The 25792-nt window shown below is 36.0% G+C and overlaps 1 long non-coding RNA gene across 1 annotated transcript in view; it reads left to right on the top strand.

The window, feature by feature from the left end:
* The window catches only part of LOC118664868, a 164185-nt gene that overhangs the window by 122360 nt on the left and 16033 nt on the right, over window positions 1–25792 (top strand). The window contains exons 7-11 of the long non-coding RNA XR_004970438.1: window positions 2895–3034; window positions 12401–12486; window positions 12715–12794; window positions 14865–14971; window positions 15829–15950. This is a non-coding gene — a long non-coding RNA (uncharacterized LOC118664868). The remainder of the gene's footprint in view (window positions 1–2894; window positions 3035–12400; window positions 12487–12714; window positions 12795–14864; window positions 14972–15828; window positions 15951–25792) is intronic.

The raw sequence follows: 25792 nt of genomic DNA, 5'->3' as shown, positions 1-25792 counted from the left end.
TAGAAAGAATTTAGTTTCCCAAAGAAATACATGGCTCAAAGTGTAGGGGAAAAGTGCTTGGCAAAACAAACTATGTATTTTTCTTAACCCAAGGAGTTCACAAAAACAAAAAAAGAAAGCATTTGGCAAAGTAAAAACTCAGCTGACTTCATGCCTACCAAGTGAAAAATCTGATTCTTTATCATCTAAGCGCATAGTTGGGTAACTCACAGAGCTACCCACTGTATAGGTTGCAATGGCAAGAAGCCAACAGTGAAATCAAACTCATAAGCACTCTATAGAAAACCCCTTAAATTACTGCTGTGCTGTTGCCAGCTGTACTGCCAGGGAACAAGAGCTGTACATATTTCTGTGGAATGACTAGGTTACTTAACACAGCTTGATTGGCTCTGTTCCTGGCCCTGTTCTCTTTGGCTGACAGCTGACCACCATACTGGTTTGGTTTGAAATAAGACCAAAGTGAACAAAATCGCTTATATGCACCTCCCTTTTGTACATTGCTTTCTTCATGCCATCCCACACCCAATCCATATCTTACATATTTTGCAAAAGGAGAGATAACTGAGTTTCTTTAAATAAAGCATGTTGGGTGATACTTTGCTGTCCTTTTATTCCACAAATCATTGGTTTCCTTGGTCTTTTATTTGTAAGTGCTTGAATTTATTGAATGTGAAAAGAATGACATTTTAAATCCTTCTAATTATATTACTTTTTCTTCATTTTAAATCATCCCTTGCTTCATGATTATAGAACTAGAATGATTATTCAGAAGCCATCTAGTCTTTCTCTCTTGCCCTTGGATAAACTGATTGGTAACTACTTTTGTCTTATAGTCTTTCAAATAAGAAGATAACACAAGATATCCCAAAGGGCACTAGATGGCTTCAATTGCTACATTCCATGAATTAGAGAAACCTTCATATGAACAAGGTGGTTGGCTCTTTCCCTGTTATGTGAGAGCCACCGTTTCATGTGTTCTAGCTCCTCTTAAGTTAGGAGGGTTTCAAACATTTTTAATTATGATGCAGACTAAGAAATTTCTATCCTGACCCAGTATGCAATGTTATATAACTGAGATAAAAAGTTTTCATGAACAATATTTACCCTTATTACATGTGCTGTGTTGTATTTTCTCTTTTCTCCCCTCTCATTTCCTTCTCTTCCTTTGTTCCTTCCTTCCTTTATCACCTATTTAAAAAAAAAAAAATTGCTGATTGGCACTCAGAAAATTGATTATTATCATCCCCTCAACAGTTTGAAAAATATTCCATTAAAATAGGCAAGTTTTTTTTTTTTTTTAGTCTTGATATTTGTGTTCTTTGGTCTGCCATTGTTTTTTTTAAAAATTTATCTTTATTGTTGAAAATAAAGAACTTATATGTATATATGCATAACCATGGACACAGACAATAGTGTGGTGAATTCCTTGGGGGGAGGAGGTTAGGTGTGGGGTAGACAGGGTCAATGGAGGGAAAAAGGGGTCTGCCATTGTTTTTAAATAACTGAGTGTCTACCATAGGACTCTAATTCCATTGCCTGTTTTGGTAAAATCATTAGGAAATAACTCTTGTACTCTAGTAGTGGCATATAATTTATTAATAACATCATGTATTAAGTGCCTAATTGTGCCAGATGTTGTGTTAAATGTTTTATATATATTTGTCATGAAAATTTTTTCATATAATCCTCATAATTACACTGTGAGGGAGAAAATTGTTATACCCATTTTTATAATTGATGAAATTGAGTCTCAGAGTCATATATAAACTTTCCCAAGAGTAACAGTAAATGATAGAGGTCGAATTCAGATTCAAGATTGTTTGTCTCAATGACCATACTCTTTCTTTAAACTCTAATAATCTCTTAATTTTGGCATTAAAAATAGGTGCTAAGAAAACTGACTTGAAATGATAATTGTCACATATTTTTAATAATGTGAATTGAAACTTCTTATGAAATAATTATTACTCTGTAAAAAAAAATGGAAAAGAAAGAATAGAAGAAAGAAAAATATTCAGAGCCATGGATAGGAAAACTTGCTCTATTTAAATTTTGTAAATTAAATCTTATAAAAGTCTTCTTTTCAGGAAAAAAATAGGTATTCATGGAATTACATCTTATGTTACAGGACAGGATATTTTAGCAAGTCAGAGGAACTCAAATATGAATGAAGAGTGGAATTTTCCTTTCATTTTCTGTAATAACTAGGTTTGTTGAAGAGAAAGACTGAGGAAAAAATGACCACCATGCCTGGTTTTGAAGAAAAACCTGTTTATATGTGTAACACATTAGAGAAATTGTTTGGAATCACTTTGACTGTGCAGAAATGTGAGCACTGAAATTCTTAAGCAAGGTGTGGGGCTATCAGCTCCACAAAACTAAGTGAAATAAGAATGAATATTCATGAAAGTAATTCGCTTACTTCATTTTTCCACTGTCTCTCTATAAAAGAGGAAATATTTTAGGAAGAAAATAATGGGTATGGTTGGCTTTTAAGACCTCTTTTCCTATCCTCCACCACTGCCACATTCTTAGGTTTAATGCAAGACAGTTTCTCTCTTTCCTCCTTTCTCTGTCTCTTTATCTTTCCCTCTATCTCTCCTCCCTTGTCTTCCTCTCTCCACCTCTTCTCTTCCCTCTCCTCTCCATTCCTGTAACTTTCCTCTCTCCCCCTACCCTCCCTTCTATCTTCTCATTTCCTCTGCCCCTTTCTTTCATTTTGCATTCGTACATGCAATCCTTATATTTTTCATGATAACCTTTATTCTTTTATTAGAAAGATGATTCTTGAATTTTTAAGTAAGATGAAGATAGATCTTGTTTCTGCTTATTAAAATGATGATTTAGAAAAAATGAAATAATTTCTGCCTTCTTGTATATCTTTCTCCTATAAGCCAAACATATACTTTCAGAAGAAATGTTGAAAATTTGACATCTACTTTGTATCTTCTTGGGAGTAAGACATGTCTAATGTCACTGTATGAACATTAAAGAGAAAACCGAATATTCCACAGTGAAATTGGTATTGACTCAGGTACTTCTGCCACACTAACTATAAACATACTTTTGTAAGCACAGCTTTATACAAGGAGTTGGACTTGTTCAATATGTAATTGCTGTATGATGTTACCCCAGAGGAGAATTTGAAAGCAGGCAGGTGTGCTAGATCTAAGCCTCATTGAACTCAAGGTCAAGATTCCAGAACTAGCTTTTTCAAGTGTACTCAGACAAGGTGGAATAAGATGAACTTGGATTCAAAGATACTACTACAAAAACATGCTTTGAAGTTTAGAGGAAGTAAGAAGGATTATTTTTCAGTGATAGTAAAGTGTAATAAGAATATTATCTGTAATAGGTACATGGTTGAGATGTGTTGATAAAATTCCCAAATAATGCTGTGGGTAGACAGATTTGATTTATGAAAAAGGAATAAAAACACCCACAGACACATAGCTGCAACCACATAGGGCAGATACACAAATATACAAATCATGGGGTAATTTTGAGTGTTTTGGTAGAATGAAATGCAAAACAAGAAACAAAGCATATGCATACTCTGATAAGATGGGGATAAAGAAGAGCAACATCCACTATTATTCAGAAAAGATTTTGCAGATTTGGTGGGTTATATGTTTCAGTTTCCCTGATTTATTGAGTCTAAAGGAACAAATCTAATGTTACCATGGTGTTATTTTGCTTATGCATTTTAATGTGAATCTTTAGGTAGAATCAAAGCTTATACGTTTTTAGATATAGATTCTATTCTTGATTTGGGATTCTTCTGGATTTTAGGATTATGTGATGCTGTCAAGATAGCGCTTCCCTAAAGTACCATTGGTTCTAGTACCTCCTAAGGTAACCAAAATAAATAAATTTTTATAATGGAGCAAATGCATCAGATGTTATGAATTTGACTTCTATGTGGAAGTTAATTTTGTTTTGTTCTATACACTAGGCTTTAACTTTGGTCAGCTTTCTTGGTCACAAGGAGGAATTGGTTGAAAGAAAGTGGACCTATTACCAGCAATTTAGGATTTGCTTAGGCAAACTTCATCTACACTCTTTATCACTTTTTTTAAAAAAATATATTTTATTGATTTTTCACAGAGAGGAAGGGAGAGAGATAGAAAGTTAGAAACATCGATGAGAGAGAAACATCGATCAGCTGCCCCCTGCACATCTCCCACTGGGGATGTGCCCGCAACCCAGGTACATGCCCTTGACCGGAATCGAACCTGGGACCCTTCAGTCCGCAGGCCGACGCTCTATCCACTGAGCCAAACCGGTTTCGGCCTCTTTATCACTTTTAATTTCACTGTTTGTCCATTCCACTATTTCTAACAAAGATAGATACTTTGCTTTTCACTATCTTAAACCTATTATTCAATGGTTCCATTATATATGTGAAGAGTGCATGCCCATCTGTATACAATGCCAGAATAATTCCATAGTAACAACCTGCTTTAGGACATGTTCTCTGGGATGGGTGCATTTCAGGGTAAGAGGGATGGAAAAGGACTAATATTTATTGAGTACCTATATATGTTATCTCATTTAATTCTTGCAAGAACTCTGAGATAAACTGTTGGAATAGGAAACACCCTTATTAAAGAGCAAAATTGCCACAGATTCTTATTTAAAGGACAACACTTTAAGAAAATGCCAACTTATCCTTTCCATTGTAGTGGCTGAAATGAGAAATAAGTGAGCTATAAAGATATAAGTGAGAAAATGTGAATGACAAGGCACAAACCATTACCATTTGCCTCCCCCTGACAGTGAATTATTGGACATAATGCATCTAAAAGAGGAACTAGCACTGTAATCATTGTGACTTTATAAAATGCTATCTCAGAAAAGACAAAGATTCACTCTTCTGCTCACGTGAGGAAACACTTGTTCTAATAGACTTTCATGTACATTGCCTAGATAAGGGAGCCTTGATAGAACCACAGGCATAAACTGTTTTTAACATGTTCATTTAATTTCACTCCTGGGAAAGGGATCTTTCATAGCAAAGGGGCTTTGATATAAAAGAAAATATCCTGAAATAACATATTTTCAGTTTTTATTTCTTGATGACCCACTCCAAGTTTAATTAGATAATAATTACCAATTTTTAAACAAAATAATAAAAAAGTAGGTGAGGTTAAATGTTTTAAAAAATACAGAGAAGCTATCTTTTTTTAAAAATTTGTGGAGATTTTGTCAAGCATCTAGCACTATGGTTGATTTATAATAGATGCTCAATAAATACTGAAATGAAACGTGGAAATAAATATGTGCACATTCATTTATTTATTCCTTTTTATTTTTATTTTGAAATTATTATTGAATTTATAGGGGTGACATTGGTTAATAAAATATAGGTTTCAGGTGTACAACTCTATAACACATCATCTGTATTTTGTATTGTATGTTCACCACCCCAAGTCAAGTCTCCTTCCATCACCATTTATCCCCTTTTTAGCTTCTTTGACCTTCTCCCACCCCCTTTCCCTATTTATTCCTTTTATAATCAACAGACATTTACAGAAGGTTTAATAGGTTTCAGATAGACATATCGAAGATTTAAATGTGAATAGCACACTAAAGCTAGCCTTTAGCCAGCATAAAAAACCTAGTGGAGAGACAAGTGAAGAGATAAATTATAATAGCACATTAGTCTTAGAATTAGGGTATGAAAGAAGTAAGAAAAATAGAAATTTGCAATTTGCCAGGGAGAACTGGGGGGGGGGGGGGCGGGGAAGGCTTCATGAATAAATAGGTTAGCATCTGAGCTGCTTCTTAAAGGAGTAATGAGGATGTGGAGTTAGACTATTCTAAGCTTAAGATATAGCATTTGTAAAAGTACCCAGACATTGAAAGGGCCTGCTATGTTTTGAGAATTGTAATAATTCAGTATCATTGCCATGGGTACAGCAGAGGGGTTAGGGAAAGAGATTAGACTGGAAAAAAGAACAACACAATACGTGAGAGTTTTGAGTAGTGCCATTGTTTTCTGATAGGAACCTGGAAAATGTTTAATTTTAGTTAATTAATTTGAGTAAGATGGAGATTTTTCTAGACTATTAAACATTTTACTAGAATTTCCATGATATACCTTTTAGTGCTTTTACTATAGCATATGAGATGAGATATTAAGCTGTTAAAATAATGAAGTTATGCCAAGTATGATGTGATATGAAAGGAGTTTGGAATAATTTATTGAAAAAATTGCTAGTCACTTTCCCTTGAAATTGTGCTTTGTGAAATTACCTGTACCTTGTCAGCCTTGCTAGGCAACTTGTAGGTCAGTCAAATGGATTTACTTCTAAATTCTAAGAAGTGAAGGCAGTAAATACAGTTTATTTATGGTTAATAGTTTTTATTTTTGCTTTTAAGAGAAAAAGAAGGCTATACAAAACATGTAAATGCATATCATCTCACTAGCTTCATGAAACTGCTAGCTGGGTATATCTTTGTTTTCTTCATCTTGTGAGCTTCTCAAGATATATATTTGTACTATGTGTTTTATTTGTACTATGTGCTTTATATACATATGCTTTTAGACTTTATTCCAGATGCATTTTCACATCTGGAGATGTTCAGACTTTACAATGTTTGATATTTAAATTTTTTATTTTTATTCTAGAGAAAGAAACACCTCAAAGGTTTTAGACTTTATTTTAGAAAAGTTACAGTTCCTTCAACTTTAAATTGCTTCGATAGGTCACTACCAGATTACAGAGAGCATGATGTGCTTTTCAAGTTGAAAAGTTTTCCAAGTAATAACAGCAGTGCAAATTGTCAGAGAAACAACTAATTAATCTCTGCTCCTTTACAGCTGTTTAATGCAATGCATAACTAAAAGTCCTGTTAAATTAATTAATGATTTCAATTATGAACTTTTCTCCAAAATGTTATGATTCGTATCAGGCTGATAATGCAGTGACCTGGGAGTGTGAAATCTGTGTTATGAAGAGAGTCACCAGTTAATTGATTCACAAATTATTTAAAGTTTGTTGCACCCCAGGGAGTGTTCAGTTTCACGACAGTCATTTCTTAAAGTGTACAAACTCTTTTTTCACCTTAAGGATGTTTTCAGTTATTAAGCACGATAAAGTTGCCAGCATGTTTCTGGGGCTTTGAGTCATCTTAACATTTATGCTTTAGAATTTGTAGGTGAATATGTGGAGATTAAATCTATGTTGGAAGGAGAAAAAGCTTAGCAAATTATCAGTGACTCTTTTTCTTCATTGTGTTTACTTTAGTAATTTAAAATAATTTTCTAAATATCACCCCTTATTTTTTTGCATTTGTTATACATTGAGTATATTTCATGTTGAAAGATAATATAATTATGCATTCTTAAGAAATTTTGAGTGGGTAAATAACTCAATAGAAATTGTTTTGATAACTGGTGTTTGAAGCATTTGGATTGCTGTTAGGTCTGAAATGCCAGTCTTAAGTGTTGGAGAAGGTGCTGACGTCTCAATGCAAGAGTATTAATTTCTATAGGACACCTTGAGTCTTTTTTATAGTATATAGGAAAAAATTAAGAGAGTCATATATACTTGCTTCCAGTCTTGTTATTTTATCCATCACTTAAATAACAAATAAAAATGTACATAAGGAGAAGGGAGGGGATCAATAATATCATTCATATTTTATAATACATTTATTAAAGTTTCATTAATGTTTCTATGCTGGGCTCGGGCTGATTTCAGAGTGGATGATAGGTCCAGGAGTGAAAACCTTTTTTTGACTGCCCATGGCTAGCTGAGGTAGAACGGTGATACTTGAGAGACTCTTTAGCAGGAGGAGAAGGAAGTAGGGACGTCTCTGGCCATTGAGTGGTAGGTACATTATCAGTGCTGAGTAATCTTGTCTGCTCCATACGCATATTTGGACTTAATGAATAGCTAAAAAGTCTAGTGCTTTTAAGGTGGTTAAACAATACCCTTATCAGTTTTACTCCGATTTGATAGGCAGTGTAAGAAAGACAGTTTGAGTTTAATATAAAAAACACATTTTGTCTCTCAGTTCTAAATTGGTAGATGTATTTAAAGGATGAAGCAGGAAGCTTGTATTTTGGACAAAGTTTATGTTTGCAAATTTTACTTATTCTTGAAACTCTTCTGTTTAACTTTTCTCATTTTTTTTTGACCCAAAAAATTGCCAAAAGAGAAGACAAATAGAGGAACAGTATTATTAAAAATAAGTTTATCTTTGTTAAACTTGTTGCAGGGCAAAAAGAAATTGACTTGAAAGGGAGTAAATTTATACTAATTTTTGCATTGTAGGAAATGTACTATTTCAGACACTGACTGACTGCTTCTGTTTTCTAAAATTAAGGAGCCTATAATCTCAGCACCATTAACAAGTGCTGTCATTCAGATACACAGTGTCTGGCTGATTTAAATAAAATGAAATGAAGATAGTTGTTTCTGGTCCCTTGGCTTCACTCATTGCCATAAACATATGCTCTGCGTCCCGCTTCTTTCCATCTTATTTATGACTTTAATTTGTTGTGTGGGCTGCGCTAGAAATTAAATTTAATATAATTCTCCAAGGGACCCTGTCATATAATAACATGGTAATTTCTGTGTATCCTTTTGAAAAATGAGGAAATTAATTCTTCCTGACATGTTCTAATTATTCCAGTGTGAACGGCAAATCCGTTTTTCCTAGCCCCTGAAGTGTTATAGGCAAATGGCTGGTGTTCAAAGCTGAGGTGCTAATGCTGACCAGCAGTGCGTTTAATTTGAAACATGAGCAGACACCTTTCAACACACCTTTGTAATATTGGAGTACTTTACAGAAATTAATTCACTACTTATTTGGCAGCTTAGCCTTGGGGTTATGTTTTTTTATTCATCAATAATATAGTCATGTTAGCATAATATTTCCTGTTTCCTTCAGTGCTTGGTGTCTATGTATGGAACTTAAAGTGTGCAATGGATAGTTCAACTGTAAGAGTGAAAGAGAATCCACACACTTCAGAAGTACCAGTTGTATGCCAAATTGTGTTTACACTTTATAGAGAGGTGTAGTGAAGTCTTGAATGTTAACTTAATTATAGTCTGTGGTTAGCAGCTTTAACTGAAATTACACAGTGTAGAAATTATTGGGACAATCTTGCTATGAAAAGACTACTATACACTCTGCTGCCCTACTGTAGTTTCACTTGTGGAAATTCAATTTATTATATAGGCAATGACGCCATGAAAAGTCAGTTTGTGAATAAAATTTAAGAATAGAAATCTCAAGTTCTGAACTCTGCGTGGAAAGAAGCACCTATACCCTGGGAGATAAAGGATTTGAACCTTTTTTTTTTTTTTTTTGGTGCTGTTGGCCATGTGAGGTGTGTGACTTATTCATTTGGATCATTAGGATTTATTTATAGAAGATTTATGTAGTATTTTTTTAGAGGAATAACAAAAAGAACTTCCTGATACTTGGTCCTTTATCTGTAATATTAATTGTAAAACCAGCTATTATATACATTTCTCTAATCAGGTCAATCACTTGTGTCAGCCCTGATACAGTTCCTTTGTTTCAGTGAGCAGTTGATAAATGCCATTACATATTGGCCATTTATTGTTATAAATAACAAGAAAAATGAACGCCTGAGATCCTATTTAGAAAATAGAAATGCAATTAATACAAATACAAATACATTAGAATTGTGTTTGGAGTAGCAGTAATCTAGACTCTCTGTTTACCTATTTTTGTATTTCTATATTATACTAGAGGCCCGGTGCACAGATTCGTGCACTGGTGGGGTCCCTCAGCCTAGCTAGCGGGGATTGGGCCAAAACCGGCTATCTGACATCCCCCAAGGGGTCCCGGATTGTGAGAGGGCGGTTCTCGGGTGACACACCCTGGAATCGGGCTCCCTCCTCTCTGGTTCCAGGTGCATCACCCAAGAACTGCAGCTGCCAAGTCACCGTAGCTCGGCAGCTCCTGCGTTGAGTGTCTGTCCCCTGGTGGTCAGTGTGCATCATAGCTATCGGTCGGATGGTTGGACAGTTGGACGGCCCCTTAGGGTTTTATATATATATAGATTACCTTTAAATTTTAACTTAAATGGGAGAAATAGGAATGGTAGTAAATAATTATTTTGAAAAATAGCATTACTATTTTCTGCTGATGATAAAGCTGCTAGATAAAATGTTATTCTTTTCATCAATCTAGTGGGGGCTACTGTCAGATTTAGATTACAGATAGGAGGGAACTTATGACTTCTCTGTCTTAGCTTTCCCTTATACTAAACTGATGGAAAAAGTGAGCTTCTTTTGAAACAGAGGAGAAAAGACTTGGTTATCCCACCCTGGCCAGTGTTTCTAAATGGTTAGAGAGTCATCCTGTGCACCAAAGGATCTCGGGTTCGTTTCCCAGTCAGAGCACATACTCAGGTTGTGGGGTGGATCCCCAGTCAGGACACATAAGGGAGGCAACCAATCGATGTTCTCTTTCATATCAATTTTTCACTCTCCCCCTCTCCCTGTTTTTCTCTCTCAAATCAGTGAAGAAAACATATCCTCAGGTGAGGATTAAAATAAATAAAAAAAGAATAGTAAAAAGAAGACAGTAGGGAAAAAAAAGTCTTGGTAGTCCCATCGTAGACAACAGACTGTACATGTTGCTAAAGATTACTCCAACTTCTGCTTTCCATCATCCATGGTGTGCTTCCTGTGTCTTTACATGCCCGTCTTCTGATAAGGACACCAGTCATATTATAGTAGGAGCTCACTCTATTTCACTATGATCTCATCTTAATTTAACTAATTTTATTTGTAATTATGCTAAAAGAAAGCTACAAATGTTCTAAGATCTTGATCCCTCCAGCCTTTAGGGTGTCAAATAGAGTTTGGGTTGGTTGGAGCCTTGGGCCAAGCATGTCTAGCCACTAGCATCCTTGAGAGTTTCCTCCAACATGCCATACAAATATTAACTTTTAATCTGTATGCCATGGAATATAAAAGATGGGGAGCACTTCTGGGTTTACAGAGATGCATAAATTGTCCCCACCCTTCAGGAGATTATAATCTGGGTGGAAGCTAATGTCAATATATGAATGATTTAGAATGGAAGCTAGTGTATGATAAAGGCCAAATAAGAGACCAGAGAAGATTTTAAGGCAGCGGTTCTCAAACTGTGGGTCGCGACCCCTTTGGGGGTCGAATGACCCTTTCACAGGGGTCGCCTAGGACCATTGGAAAACACATATATAATTACATATTGTGTTTGTGATTAATCACTATGCTTTAATTATGTTCAATTTGTAACAATGAAAATACCTCCTACATATCAGATATTTACATTACGATTCATAACAGTAGCAAAATTACAGTTATGAAGTAGCAACAAAAATAATTTTATGGTTGGGAGTCACCACAACATGAGGAACTGTATTAAAGGGTCGCGGCATTAGGAAGGTTGAGAACCAATGCTTTAAGGGATAGGTTGAACTGAAATGGGCTATGAAGTCTGGGTAAGCTTTCATAAGGGATGAAGAAACATTATAGGCAGGAAGTAAAGCAAGACTCAAGTTATGGGCTTGCAAAAATATGTGGTATTTTCATGAGTGTGAAGTAGGGCACTGTTTTTAAGAGAAGAGGTTTTGTATAGGAAAGTTATGGAAGATTTAGAAAGGTGTGATGGGGTCAGCTATTGCAAATAACTTAAGGACTGGGATCATGTCTTAAATATTTTTGGTCATTTATAAGTCTGAGGATGTACCTTACATGTATTCAGTGTATTAACCCCTGATTTCCTAGTTATTTTAAATATTTCATAGTTCTCTTTCTTAATGTGTACATTTGGTTTGTTTACTTTAGTAACAACAGAAACTGTCCAATTAATTGCTCATCTGATAGTCTGACAACTGAGTATATTATTAAGGTGGCAGGGAAGGAGAACAATGACAATTGTTTTAAAAGCCTATTTTTGCAGGGGAAGTGGAGGTGGGAGGGGACTAACTGAAAACTAAAATGCTAACCAAAATGTTAATTATCTCACCTTTTTGGCACCAAATTTCTTCATCTTTACTTATTTTATTGATTTCAGAGAGAAAGCAGAGAGAGATAGAAACATCAACGATGAGAAAGAATCATTGATGGGCTGCCTTCTGCACGCCCCACATTGGGGATCGAGCCCGTAACCCGGGCATGTGCCCCCACCAGGAATTACACCCTGGCCTCCTGGTTCATAGGTCAATGCTCAACCACTGAGCCATGCTGGCCTGGCCAAATTTCTCCATCTTTAAAATGAAGGTGTTGAAAATGATTTCCTATTTGGGTTCTTCTAGATAAAAAATTCTATAATTCTACAACTAATAGACTATTATCACATAGTTCATGTTCTTAAAGGGAAGCTTACATACAGATTTCATACTTTGGCTGTTACCCTACAGGTTGGTGTTTTATGTGTATATCTTTGTATGAAAACTAATTAAAGATAATTTGGATTTGCAAAATATATAAAAGCAAGCAATTAAAAGTAAGTATAAAGTATGTTGTAAGATTAACCTTTCAGTTCTTAAAACCATATCCCTCTTTTGAATAAATTTGAGTATATCTAAAATCATGTGATTTTTAACAGAAATTAATATACTGTGATTTTTACAGAAATTAATATGCATGTGTAAATTATTTGTGCTCTGCATAATTATTGTTATTCATATGTCTTTACTTTTAATAAATAGTAATTTCTTTCCTATTACAACAGAACACTGAAGAAGTAATTCTTGCAGTTTCATCAGCTGTGCGTCTAAGTTCTCAGTTAATAACAACTAAGCTTCAACTGTGGTGAATACTGTTATTTACCTTATATATTGAGGCTATATAATAGTTATATAGTTATGGCAGATGGGTCAAAATGCAAGTTAGATTGTTATTGTCTAATGTCTAATATAAACCTGAGCACCAGAAAGCACCCAAGTAAGATGTAAATATATCTTTAAAGAGTTGTGACTATCACTTTGTGACTGAGTTTATAAATTAAACTATAGTATTTTTCTCTCTAGTCAATATTTTTAATGTTTAATTTATATAGACTATAGAAACAGACAAGTATTTGATCTAGTTTTCTATTCACTCACTCAAAGAATACTTGCTTATGAACCAAGTGTTCTGCTAAAGACAGGATACAGATTTAAGCAGGAAAGAGGGTCTTTATGTCAAAGAGATTATAGGTTAGAGGGGGAGATTAAGATAGATAAATAATTATAGTACAATATGATATCCAATGGTGAAGGATTATATAAAGTGCTATGAGCAAACAGAAGAAGAAATTAGTTTTAAAAGAATATATATATAAAGGGAATTTTTATCAAAGCAGTGACTTTGAATCAGCTTTTCTTTATTTTTTAAAAATGTATTTTTATTGATTTCAGAGAGGAAGGGAGAGGGAGATATAGATAGAAATATCAATGGTGAGAGAGAATCATTAATTGGTTGGGGATCAAGCCCACAACCTGGGCATGTGCCCTGATCGGGAGTTGAACCATGACCTCCTAGTTCATAGGTCGATGCTCAAACACTGAGCCATCTTGGCCGGGCATGCATCAGGTATTGAGGAGTTCAAGGAATATAAGCCCTTTAATGGCCAAATTTTTGTCTTGCTCACTACTCATCTCTTATGCCTACCTACTACAATGCCAAGCACTGAATTAGCGTTTTAGCACTATTTATTATTGTTGAATTAGTTGGTGGAAGGGAGAGACAAGATTTAAAAAGAACTTTCCCAGATGTAGAGATAGAGAAGCATCGATCAGATGCTCAAAACTTGGAGGGAAAGCAGGGGAGTGTGGGGTGAGGGGGAAAGATCAACCAAAGGATTTGTATGCATGCATATAAGCATAAGTAATGGATGTGGACAACAGGGGGTGAGGGTGAGGGCAGGATTGGGGGGGAAAAAAATAAAATCACTTTATCTCTGCAAAAAAACCCCCCCAAAAACACCTTCCCAAAAACAGGAGAAACATGGGCAAAAGCATGAAGATGTGGAAAGTCATGGTATATGTGAAGACTTATGATTTAGTTGTGCATGGCTGGAATGAGGGAATATGAAGACAATGAAATAAAATCTAATGACTTAAAGCATGTACATTGGAGTCAGACAGACTAGAATTTTAATCTTGACTTCATCTTATACTACTTTTATGATTGTGGATAAAAGGCTAAGCCTCAGTTTTCCTACTTTAAAATATAACTAATATATTTACTTGTAATGTCACTCTAAAAATTGCCTGGCAAATGGACAGCACCAAAAAAATTATTAAAAGACTAGAGGCCCAATGCACAAAATTTGTGCAAAGGGCGTGGCCCTTGCAGCCCTGGCTGCTGCCTTGGCCCTTGCAGCAGCCCCAGCTGCCTCACAGCCCCGCCCTCTGCCCACTGGTCATTCTGAAAGGTCACCCTGGAAGGTGGTTCTGCCGTCTGGCCTAATTAGCATATTAGCTCTTTATTATATAGAACTAGAGGCCCATTGCATGAAGATTCGTGCAATAGGCCTTCCTTCCCCTGGCTGCTGGCACTGGTTTTCCTCTAACACCCGGGACCTACGCATTCAATCTGGCCGCTGCCTTCTGCCTTTGCTCTGGCCGGAGTCTTCACTGCGGCTGGGAGTCTTCAGTCTTTACTCCAGCTGGAACACCGCTCCTGTAGCATCCTCTGCCCCTGCCCTCCCCCTCATAGCAGGCATTCCGCCCTGCCCAGCTGGTCTGTGTCTGCATGCATGCTGCCCAGAGGCCCAAAGCGGCTGGGGGGTGGGGTCGCCACCATCTTTGTTGGGTTAATTTGCATATTCACGCCTGATTGGCTAGTGGGCATCGTGGAGGTACAGTCAATTTGCATCTTTCTCTTTTATTAATATAGATGATTACTTTAAAAAAGGAAGTAGAAGGTCCAGAGATTGGAAGAACACCTCTGGTGAAAATCTTGAAGATATTGTGACATATTTAGGAGTTTGGACTATCCATTAGGTCAGTGGTTCTCAACCTTCTGGCCCTTTAAATATAGTTCCTCATGTTGTGACCCAACCATAAAATTATTTTCGTTGCTACTTCATAACTGTAATGTTGCTACTGTTATGAATCGTAATGTAAATATCTGATATGCAGGATGGTCTTAGGTGACCCTTGTGAAAGGGTCGTTCGACCACCAAAGGGATCGCGACCCACAGGTTGAGAACTGCTGCATTAGGTGATCGGGAGCTATTAAATTTTAGTTTGCTATTAAACATTAACCACAACATATGTACAAGGCACCCTGAAAAAGGACATTTAGTAGTTATAAACTGTATCCTTTTCATAATATTCTGTTGTTGTCTCACAACTTCAACATTCCAGATCCTGCTCATATTGTTTAGTTATTTGATGTTTACTCCAAACAGGGAATAGCCTGAATTTATCAACTTGGTTAAGCTAAATGTCATTCCTCAAGTCTCCTGAGGTTAGGAGATGAGTTAAATAGCACATAGCAGGAAACCAAAATTTAAATACCAGGAATAAAATAAATGAATTGGATAGATGTTATTTATAGGACTACTGTATCAGTGACCTAAAATATAGCTAGAAGTGGCAAGTGGATAATCATTGGTTGATAATTGAAAGTTGATTGCATTTTTATAGGTCATGTTCCAAATGTGGATGACCCAGTAAGGTCTTTTAATAAACCTAAAGTTCTAGAGTTTATCCCTGTACCCAAACCTTCATACACAATGTCTTACATGTCATATATTCACACATTTGTTGTTTAATGGTATAATTTATATTTCAATTGATATAATCAGCTTTTACTCCTCTAAAAATGTCTTGAAAAACTCTTTTTTCTTCCATAGGGCAAAGGAGGGAAAATAATGAGTAGATGTGTTTGTTAATAAAAAAAAAAACCCTCATATGCTATTGTTAACATTTTCAGAGTGGAAAAGAGCACAAATATTGCCTCTCAGATATTTCACGTGTAAGTAATACTGCTAGTCTGAAATTTTTGATGAGTCTAGCTTTGGCAGTCCAGTGTGGTGCAAGAAGGTGTGTTTAGTGAGAGAATGATGTTTAAGAAAGGCCTCGATATGTCATTTTTGAGTCCTGCAGCAGAAATTACATAGTCTTCAAGCCTTGCAGTATTAGAGGATTGCTGGTGGTGTTGCAGGCCTTCATAGAATACTGACTGAATAAATGGCTTTAATATTTGAATCATGGATTTGGAATGAAATGTACTGGGACCTAGAATTCGTGGGAGAAGAGTAGTTTGTTAAGAATTGGCCTAAAGTAGCTACTACTGGGGTTTTCTAGATCAGTATTTTTCTAAGTATGATCTGAGCACCACTAATTGGATTAACTAACTGGATAAGTAACTAGATTTGGGTGCTTGTTAAAATGCATGTTCTTTTATTTTATTTTATTTTTTAATTTTATTTTATTTTTTTAATTTATTGCTTAAAGTATTACAAAGGGTATTACATATGTGTCCATTTTATCCCCCCGCCCTAGACAGTCCCCTAGCCTCCCCTATCCCCCAGTGTCTTATGTCCATTGGTTATGCTTATATGCATGCATACAAGTCCTTTAGTTGATCTCTTACCCCCCTACCTCCTGCCCCCCAACCCTCCCCGGCCTTCCCGCTGCAGTTTGACAATCTGTTTGAGGCAGCTCCGCCTCTGTATCTATTATTGTTCAAAAGTTTATAATGGTCTTTATTATCCATGAATGAGTGAGATCATGTGGTATTTTTCCTTCATTGACTGGCTTATTTCACTTAGCATAATGCTCTCCAGTTCCATCCATGACGTTGCAAATGGTAAGAGTTCCTTCCTTTTTAGAGCAGCATAGTATTCCATCGTGTAGATGTACCACAGTTTTCTAATCCATTCATCTACTGATGGGCACTTAGGCTGTTTCCAGATCTTAGCTATGGTGAATTGTGCTGCTATGAACATAGGGATGCATATATCCTTTCTGATTGGTGTTTCTGGTTTCTTGGGATATATTCCTAAAAGTGGGATCACAGGGTCAAATGGGAGTTCCATTTTCAGTTTTTTAAGGAAACTCCATACTGTCTTCCATAGTGGCTGCACCAGTCTGCATTCCCACCAGCAGTGCACAAGTGTTCCTTTTTCTCCACATCCTCTCCAGCACTTGTCGTTTGTTGATTTGTTGATGATAGCCAGTCTGACAGGTGTGAGATGGTACCTCATTGTTGTTTTGATTTGCATCTCTCGGATGATTAGTGACTTTGAGCATGTTTTCATATGTCTCTTGGCTTTCTGAATGTCCTCTTTTGAAAGGTGTCTATTTAGGTCCTTTGCCCATTTTTTGATTGGATTGTTTATCTTCCTTTTGTTAAGTTGTATGAGTTCCCTATAAATTTTGGAGATTAGGCCCTTATCAGATATGACATTGGCAAATATGTTTTCCCACACAGTGGGTTTTCTCGTTGTTTTGTTGATGGTTTCTTTTGCTGTGCAGAAGCTTTTTATTTTGATGTAGTCCCATTTGTTCATTTTCTCTTTAGTTTCAAGTGCCCTAGGAGCTGTATCAGTGAAGAAATTGCTTCGGCATATGTCTGAGATTTTGTTGCCTTTGGATTCTTCTAGAATTTTTATGGTTTCCTGTCGTACATTTAAGTCCTTTATCCATTTTGAGTTTATTTTTGTGTATGGTGTAAGTTGGTGGTCTAGTTTCATTTTCTTGCATATATCTGTCCAATTTTCCCAACACCATTTATTGAAGAGACTATCTTGGCTCCATTGTATGTTCTTGCCTCCTTTGTCAAATATTAATTGAGCATATTGGTTCGGGCCGATTTCTGGGCTCTCTATTCTATTCCATTGATCTATATGCCTATTCTTGTGCCAGTACCAGGCAGTTTTGAGAACAGTGGCTTTGTAATACATCTTGATATCTGGTATTGAGATCCCACCTACTTTGTTCTTTTTCAGGATTGCTGCAGCTATTCGGGGTCTTTTTTTATTCCAGATGAATTTTTGGAGAGTTTGTTCTAGATCTCTGAAGCATGCCGTTGGTATTTTAATGGGAAGTGCGTTGAATTTATAGATTGCTTTGGGTAGTATGGACATTTTAATGATGTTGATTCTACCAATCCATGAGCACGGTATGTTCTTCCATCTGTTTATGTCTTCCTCTATATCTTTCTTCAACGTCCTGTAGTTTTCTGAGTAGAGGTCTTTTACCTCTTTAGTTAAGTTTATTCCTAGGTAGCTTAATTTTTTTGGTGCGATGGTAAACAGGATTGTTTTTATAATCCCTCTTTCTGAAAGTTCACTATTGGTGTATAGAAATGCCTCAGATTTCTTGGGGTTAATTTTGTATCCTGCTACATTGCAAAATTCATGTATTAAGTCTAGTAGCTTTTTGATGGAGTCTCTAGGGTTTTGTATGTATAATATCATATCATCTGCAAATAAGGACAGTTTTACTTCCTCTTTTCCAATTTGGATGACTTTTATTTCTTCTTCTTGCTGAATTGCAATGGCTAACACTTCCAGTACTATGTTGAACAGGAGTGGTGAGAGGGGGCATCCCTGTCTTGTTCCTGTTCTTAGGGGAAATGGTGTTAGTTTTTGTCCATTGAGTATGATGTTGGCTGTGGGCCTGTCATATATGGCTTTTATTATGTTGAGGTATGATCCTTCTACTCCCACCTTGCTGAGAGCTTTTATCAAAAATGGGTGTTGAATTTTGTCAAATGCTTTTTCTGCATCAATTGATATGACCATGTGGTTTTTTTTCTTTCAGTTTGTTTATGTGATGTATCACGTTTATTGATTTGCGGATATTGTACCATCCTTGCATCCCTGGGATAAATCCTACTTGTTCGTGGTGTATGATCTTTCTGATGTACTGCTGGATCCGAATTGCTAAGATTTTGTTGAGGATTTTGGCATCTATGTTCATGAGGCATATTGGCCTGTAATTCTCTTTCATTGTGTTGTCTTTACCTGGTTTTGGTATTAGGGTGATGCTGGCTTCATAGAATGAGCTTGGAAGTGTTCCTTCCTCTTGAATTTTTTTGTAGTAGTCTGAGGAGGATAGGTTTTAGTTCTTCCTTGAATGTTTGGTAAAACTCCCCTGTGAAGCCTTCTGGTCCTGGGCTTTTGTTTGCTGGAAGCTTTTTGATGACTGCTTCAATTTCTTCCATAGTTATTGGCCTGTTGAGATTTTTAGATTCTTCCTGATTGAGTTTTGGAATGTCGTATTTTTCTAGGAATTTGTCCATTTCCTCCAGGTTGTCTAGTTTGTTGGAGTAGAGCTGTCCATAGTATTTTTTAACAATCATTTGTATTTCTGTGGGGTCTGTTGTTATTTCGCCTCTATCGTTTCTGATTTTGTTTATTTGGGTCCTCTCTCTTTGCTTCTTGGTGAGTCTGGCTAGAGGTTTGTCAATCTTGTTTATCCTTTCAAAGAACCAGCTCTTGGTTTCATTGATTTTCTGTATTGTTTTTTTGGTCTCTATGTCATTTATTTCTGCTCTAATCTTTATTATCTCCTTCCTTCTGCTCACTCTGGAGTTTTCTTGTTGCTCTCTTTCTAATTCTTTGAGTTGTAGAGTTAGATGATTTACTACCATTTTTTCTTGTTTTTTGAGATAGGCCTGTAGAGCTATAAACTTCCCTCTCAGGACTGCTTTCATTGTGTCCCATAGGTTTTGGATTGTTGTGTTTTCATTGTCATTAGTTTCCAGGATGTTTCGAATTTCTTCTTTGATTTCATTGGTAACCCAATCAATATTTAATAGCATGCTATTCAGCTTCCAGGTGTTTGAGTATTTTGGGTTGTTTTTATTGTAGTTTATTTCTAATATTATGCCATCGTGGTCTGCGAAGACGCTTTTTATGATTTCAATCTTCTTGAATTTGGGGGTACTTTGCTTGTGACCCAATATATGGTCTATTTTTGAATATGTCTTATGAGCATTTGAGTAGAATGTATATTCCCTGGCTTTGGGGTGAAGTGTTCTGAAGATGTCTATTAAGTCCATCTGATCTAGTGAGTCATTTAGGATTGCTGTATCTTTGCTGATTGTTTGTCTAGAGGGCTTATCCAGTGCTGTCAGTGGTGTATTAAAGTCCCCTACTATGATTGTATTGTTGTCGATCTCTCCTTTGATATCTTCCAGGAGTTTTTTTTATGAATTTGGGTGCTCCTGCATTGGGTGCATATATGTTTACCAGGGTTATATCTTCTTGTTGTATTGATCCCTTTAGTATTATGAAGTGGCCTTCCTTATCTCTTGTTATGGCCTTCACTTTGAGGTCTGTTTTGTCCGATATAAGTATTGCTACCCCAGCTTTCTTTTCCTTTCCATTTGCCTGAAAGATATTTTTCCATCCTTTCACTTTCAGTCTGTGTGAGTCCCTTCTAATGAGGTGGGTTTCTTGTAGACAGCAGATGTATAGGTCATGTTTTTTTATCCATTCGACAATTCGGGGTGGATGTTACTAGTTTCAGCTGCTCACTCCATTTGCTCCGGGACACGACCTGGGACGCGTCTGCCTATACTGCCGCCATCTTCCGTCTCAAAATGCATGTTCTTGATGCCCAAACGATTGAATTAGAATATCCAGAAGTCCAGGATTTTTTTTTTTCAGGAATCTTTATTTAAAAAAATTCTACAGATGATTCTAATCAACACAAAGATTGCGAACGACAGTTCTAGAAAAGTAATTTGGTAAAGAGCTGATATTTAAAAAACTAAGACAAATGCAAAATTGAGTATCTGATTAAGGTAGCTTGTATCACTGAGTACATCTAAAATAACTCTGATATTAAAACTGACCTTTTAAATTAATTCATTTTAAATTTAAAACTCTTCACAGTAACAACATGTAAACAGCTAATTCACACATTATTTCAGTTTCATATATAAATTACTTTTGAATCCTTGGGCTTAAAGAGAGGAAATTCTACAAATATACTTTTGACTATAATTAACTAGATATATGCTTTTGAATTAATAATTGAAATTCTGAACTCTCATAAAGAGCTTTGAAAATGATGCTGATGTCTTTTCATTGTTGTTTAAGTCACTGGGTGGAGTCCAGATAGTTGTCATAAATGGAGTAGTGCTAATAAATATTATTCATCTGTATCAATCAACTAAAGTTAACTATATTTGTGACTTGGTAGGAGTAGAGGGATGGAAAGTAAAAGAGCTGACATGAACTCTATGAAATGAATGCCAGTTGAATACAGAGAAAGTATAATTAGTAAGATTTGATGGTAGTTTGTTGAAGGGACTTTTGGGAAAATACCTAAACAGCAGTCTATCTTTGTTTCTGAAAATAAAATCATTTTTATTTTCCCTCCTCTTTCTGATCCTATACTTTATTTCTTATAGAGAACGTAATGATTACTGGAAATGTAGGAAAAGTTTGATAATGTCTAACTGGATGGAGCCTTTAGTACTTTTAATAGTAAAAAATTTTTAAAAATTGATAATGTCTTATATAACTGAATAGATTATAAGAAAATGGGAAAGTTACCTACAATGAATATGCCACATGAAATTTAAACCACCAATAACAATTATTATTAATATGCTTCATAATTGTTAAAAATATGTATTCTTTTTTTTATAATCCCTTGTTCCAGTTTGCTTTTCTTCATGTTTTTTACATCTAGTTTATAAATGTGTATATTAGCATTTAAAAAATATATTTTTATTAATTTCAGAGATTAAGGGAGAGAGACAGAAACATTAATGATGAGAGAGAATCATTGATCGGCTGCCTCCTGCACACCCCACTCTGGGGATTGATCGTGCCCTGACTGAGAATCGAGCTGTGACTTCCTGGTTCCTAGGTCAACACTCAACCACTGAGCCATGCCGGCTGGGCTGTCTATTAGCATTTTTAACCTTATGTTGTTGTTTTTTTCTTAACTATAGTTTAGACTGAAATTCCCAAGGATCATTGGGATTTTGCCTGATTATTATGAGATGATTTGAACTTTATTTAAAAAAATTTCCAACTATGTAAATTATGTAGAAAATTTGTCTGGCTTGTTTTATGGAAATTATCATCTTAGATATAGTGTCCACTGTGTGCCAGATACTGTTTGAGACAATGGAGATATTATAATAAATAAAATGACGGCTGCCCTCATTAAGTTTATATTCTAGTGGTAGTGGTGGGAAAGATACTAAAAAATAACAAGCAAATAAAATATAGTATGTTAGAAGGTGACAACTGCTATGGAGAAACATCAAGCAGGATCAAGGAGGTAAGGAGTATTTTACTGTATAAGATACAATAAGATTTCATGAATAAGGTGATTTTGGGACCAGAAAGCTGAGACAAGAAAGCAGCTAAGGAACAAATCATGCATATATCTGGGGAAGAGCATTCTAGGAAGGGGAACCAGTGTCCTGATGTAGGAATAATAGTAAAGAGGCTAGTGTTGCTGTATGGTGTGAATGACGAGGATGTGCAGGATTTAATCCACTGCAAGAGCTTTGGCTTTTACCCCGAGAGAGATGGGAAACCATTGAGGATTCTCAGCCAAAAAGTATCATAATCTGACTGTTTTAAAACTCTGGCTGCTATGTTGAGTATAGACTTTATCAGGGAGACGAGGAGTATTTTGCAGTTATCCAAGTAAAATATGATGGGGTCTTGGGATGAATGAATGGATAGATGAATGAATGAATGAATGAATGAAAAACTAAATAAACAGTGGTTGTATGTCATTCTGAACAAATATATTGAGAACTGATCCAGGTAGGTAAGTCTTCCCGAGGAAGTAGCAATTGAGCTGAGATCTGAAAGAATAATGTATTACATGCTATTGTGTTGGTTCTGACTCCTGACAACACTATGAATGACTGATGCCCACAATGTCCTATCCTAAAAGGCCCTGCTCAGCTTCTGTAGACTCATGCCTATGGATTTTTTATGGAGTCAATCAGCTCATATTTGGTCTTCTTTTCCTGCTGTCTTCCCCTCCCTGCCCCCGCCCCCCTTCTATTGGTAGCATTGTTGTCTTTTCTAAAGAACTGTGCCTTCTCATGATGTGCCCAACTAGGACAGCTTCAGTGTTGTCATTTTTGCCTACAGTGATATTTCAGGCTTAATTAGCTCTAGACACACTTGTTCATCTTTATGGCAGTCCAAGGTATCCATAGAGCTCTCCTTCAAAACCATATTTCAAATGAATTAGTTTTTTTCCCTATCAACCTTCTTCCCTGTACAACTTTCACATCCTTATGTAATAATTGGGAATACGAGGGTGTGGATCTTAGCCTTGGTCTCTAATGTCACATCTTGCTCTTGGTGATCTTTCCCAAATCTTTCATTGCTGCCCTTCCAAGTATCAGCCATCACTTGATTTCTTGGCTACAGTCTGCATTTGAATTGATGACTGAGTAAGCAAAATCTGTAACAATTTCATTGTCTTCATTGTGTATGTTAAAGTTGTGAATTTCTTCTGTAGTCATGACTTTTGTCTTCTTGATGTTCAAATTCAGTTCTCCTTTGGCACTTCCTTCTTTCACTTTCATCAGAACTTATTTCAGATCATTGCTATGTTCTTCCAGTAAGACGGTGTCATCTGTATATCTTAAGTTACTGATATTTATTCCACTGATTTTCACTCCTTCCTCTGAGTCTAGCTAATTTTTCCCTATGATACATTCTGTGTATAGATTAAACAGATAGGGAGATAATATGCACCCTTGTCTGACACTTCTGCCTATAGGAAACCATTCTGTCTATCCATATTCTGTTCTGACATTGGCTTCCTGTCCACCATACAGGTTACGCTTCAGGATAGTCAAGTGCTGAGGCACGCCTATTTTTTTTTTTTTTTTGGGGGGGGGCAACTATAGCTTTTCATGAAAGAATGACAGTGATAAAAGGACTTGGGTACTGGGGAAGGGAGTAAACTATTTTAAGGAAAGGAAAGAGCTTATGCAAAGATGGGGTGGTGGGAAGGTGCATGTTGTACTCCAGGAACTGGAAGATTGCTGGTGAGGCCAGAGCTCAGACAGCTAACATTTATATGCTAATTATAAGACTTATTTTATTTCTCAAAATGGTCTTAGGGAGTTCTTATTTTTTCCATTTTACAGTTGAGGAATTTGAAGCTTAGAGAAGTGAAGTGACTTACCCAGGGTCAGATTACTAAGAAATAGCAGAGATTGTTTGGTTATTACATTCTCTCTCCCCATACCTACTACCATCCTCACTCACCAGAATATAATTTTAACGATGGCAGAAACTTTATTTTATTTGAAGCTGTATCCTTAGCAATTAGAATAGTACCTGTTGGTTGGTAAATGCTCAGTAAATAACTGCTGAATGAAAGAATGAGTTAGAATCAAGGTGTATCTAACTGCAAAGTCCATGTTCTTAATGACATCTTGTATATTCAGGCGTAAATTAGAGCTATCAGATTGTTTCTTAATAAGGTTTTGATAGAGAACAAAGACTTAAGCCAGTGTAATCTAAAGGAGATGAAGGGGAATAATTACTAAAGGGGAAATAGAGCTCAAAAAGAATAGACTAATTGTTTCAAAATAAATTTGCCATAAACTAGAGTAGGTAAGAAGAGAGGAGGAAAAGAAGGCTCTGATTCTAAAGCTGGTGGCTGACTTTCACAATAGCTTTCACTAGAACCTGAGTGTGGAAATTTTCGTGCTTTGCTTATCCTCCAGTTTGCACATTGTCTTGACTTAGTTAGCTACTCTGTTTCCTGGGAAACAGAACACAGTCAACATGCCCTATATAATTCCTCTCTCTGGTCCCCTTTAATTTATTCACTCACCAATCCCCCTCCCTCAAACATTTTTCTTATCAAGTGCTCTCAGATAATTTGTCCTCATTGCAATGTGACCTGTGGGACACACGGACTATCTGTTAACTTCTTGTTTCTGAGTTGGTAGTTCAGGTGTGTAACTTTACACCTGTCTATCCATAGATATTTCTCCCTGAAATAGAACTTTGTGTCTCTCACTCCTAGGAATTTAGGCCTAATCTTTTTGTTTCTTTACCTTATACTGTCTCATGTGGGGTTTTTTTTTTGGTGTTTTTTTTTTTTTACCACTTTAACCTATTCATCTTTTCCCTTTTATCACAGAGGAAGAAATGTTTCATCTCTTTTCATAAAGTGACATCTCTACTTGTGTTTTTTACTTCCATCCCCTCCTACCTCTGCCAGAACTTTGCTCTGTTAATTATCCTTATTCTTTCTTGCAACCCCTATCTGTTCTTTTTCATGGAGTTGGAGATTCAGGTTTTAATTCCTGTTTTGCCACTTTCTGGCTTTGGAACTTTGAGCGAGTTATTTGGCTTCTTTGAGTCTCAATTCTTATCTTAAAATACCATTTGTTCTGCTAACCTTGCATGTCCATAGTGAGTCAGTTACAGTAAGGTATGTGAAAGCACTTTTTAAGATAGAAAATACCTTTCAAATGCAAGGTGTTATTATTACATCCTATGTGCACAGATAATTCAAATCTCTTCTTAAAACAGTTTTTCTCAACTTTTCTAACCCTTGAAATATCCTTATTTCTTTCTTCCTTTCTTCCTTTATTTTCTATATCTTCTTATTCCTCAGTTCATTAGAACCTGGCTTCCATTTGATTCTGGATAAGTCTATTGAGTCTGTTGCCTTCAGGATTACTAGAGGTGGCCTGGTTCCATATTCTCAGCTCTCATTCTTGCGATCTGTAGCAGTTGATATTTTTGACTAAAAATGGCTTAGCACAGTGTTTAATAGTAGCAGATATTTAATAATTTTTTTGGTAAAAAAATGTAGTCTCTTTGTCCTTTTTGGATGAATCTA

The sequence above is a fragment of the Myotis myotis genome, unplaced genomic scaffold (genome assembly GCF_014108235.1).
Source record: "Myotis myotis isolate mMyoMyo1 unplaced genomic scaffold, mMyoMyo1.p scaffold_m19_p_10, whole genome shotgun sequence".
Taxonomy (NCBI): Eukaryota; Metazoa; Chordata; class Mammalia; order Chiroptera; family Vespertilionidae; genus Myotis; species Myotis myotis.
Note: the sequence above shows the minus strand (reverse complement) of the source record. Positions and strands in the feature narration are given on the sequence as shown.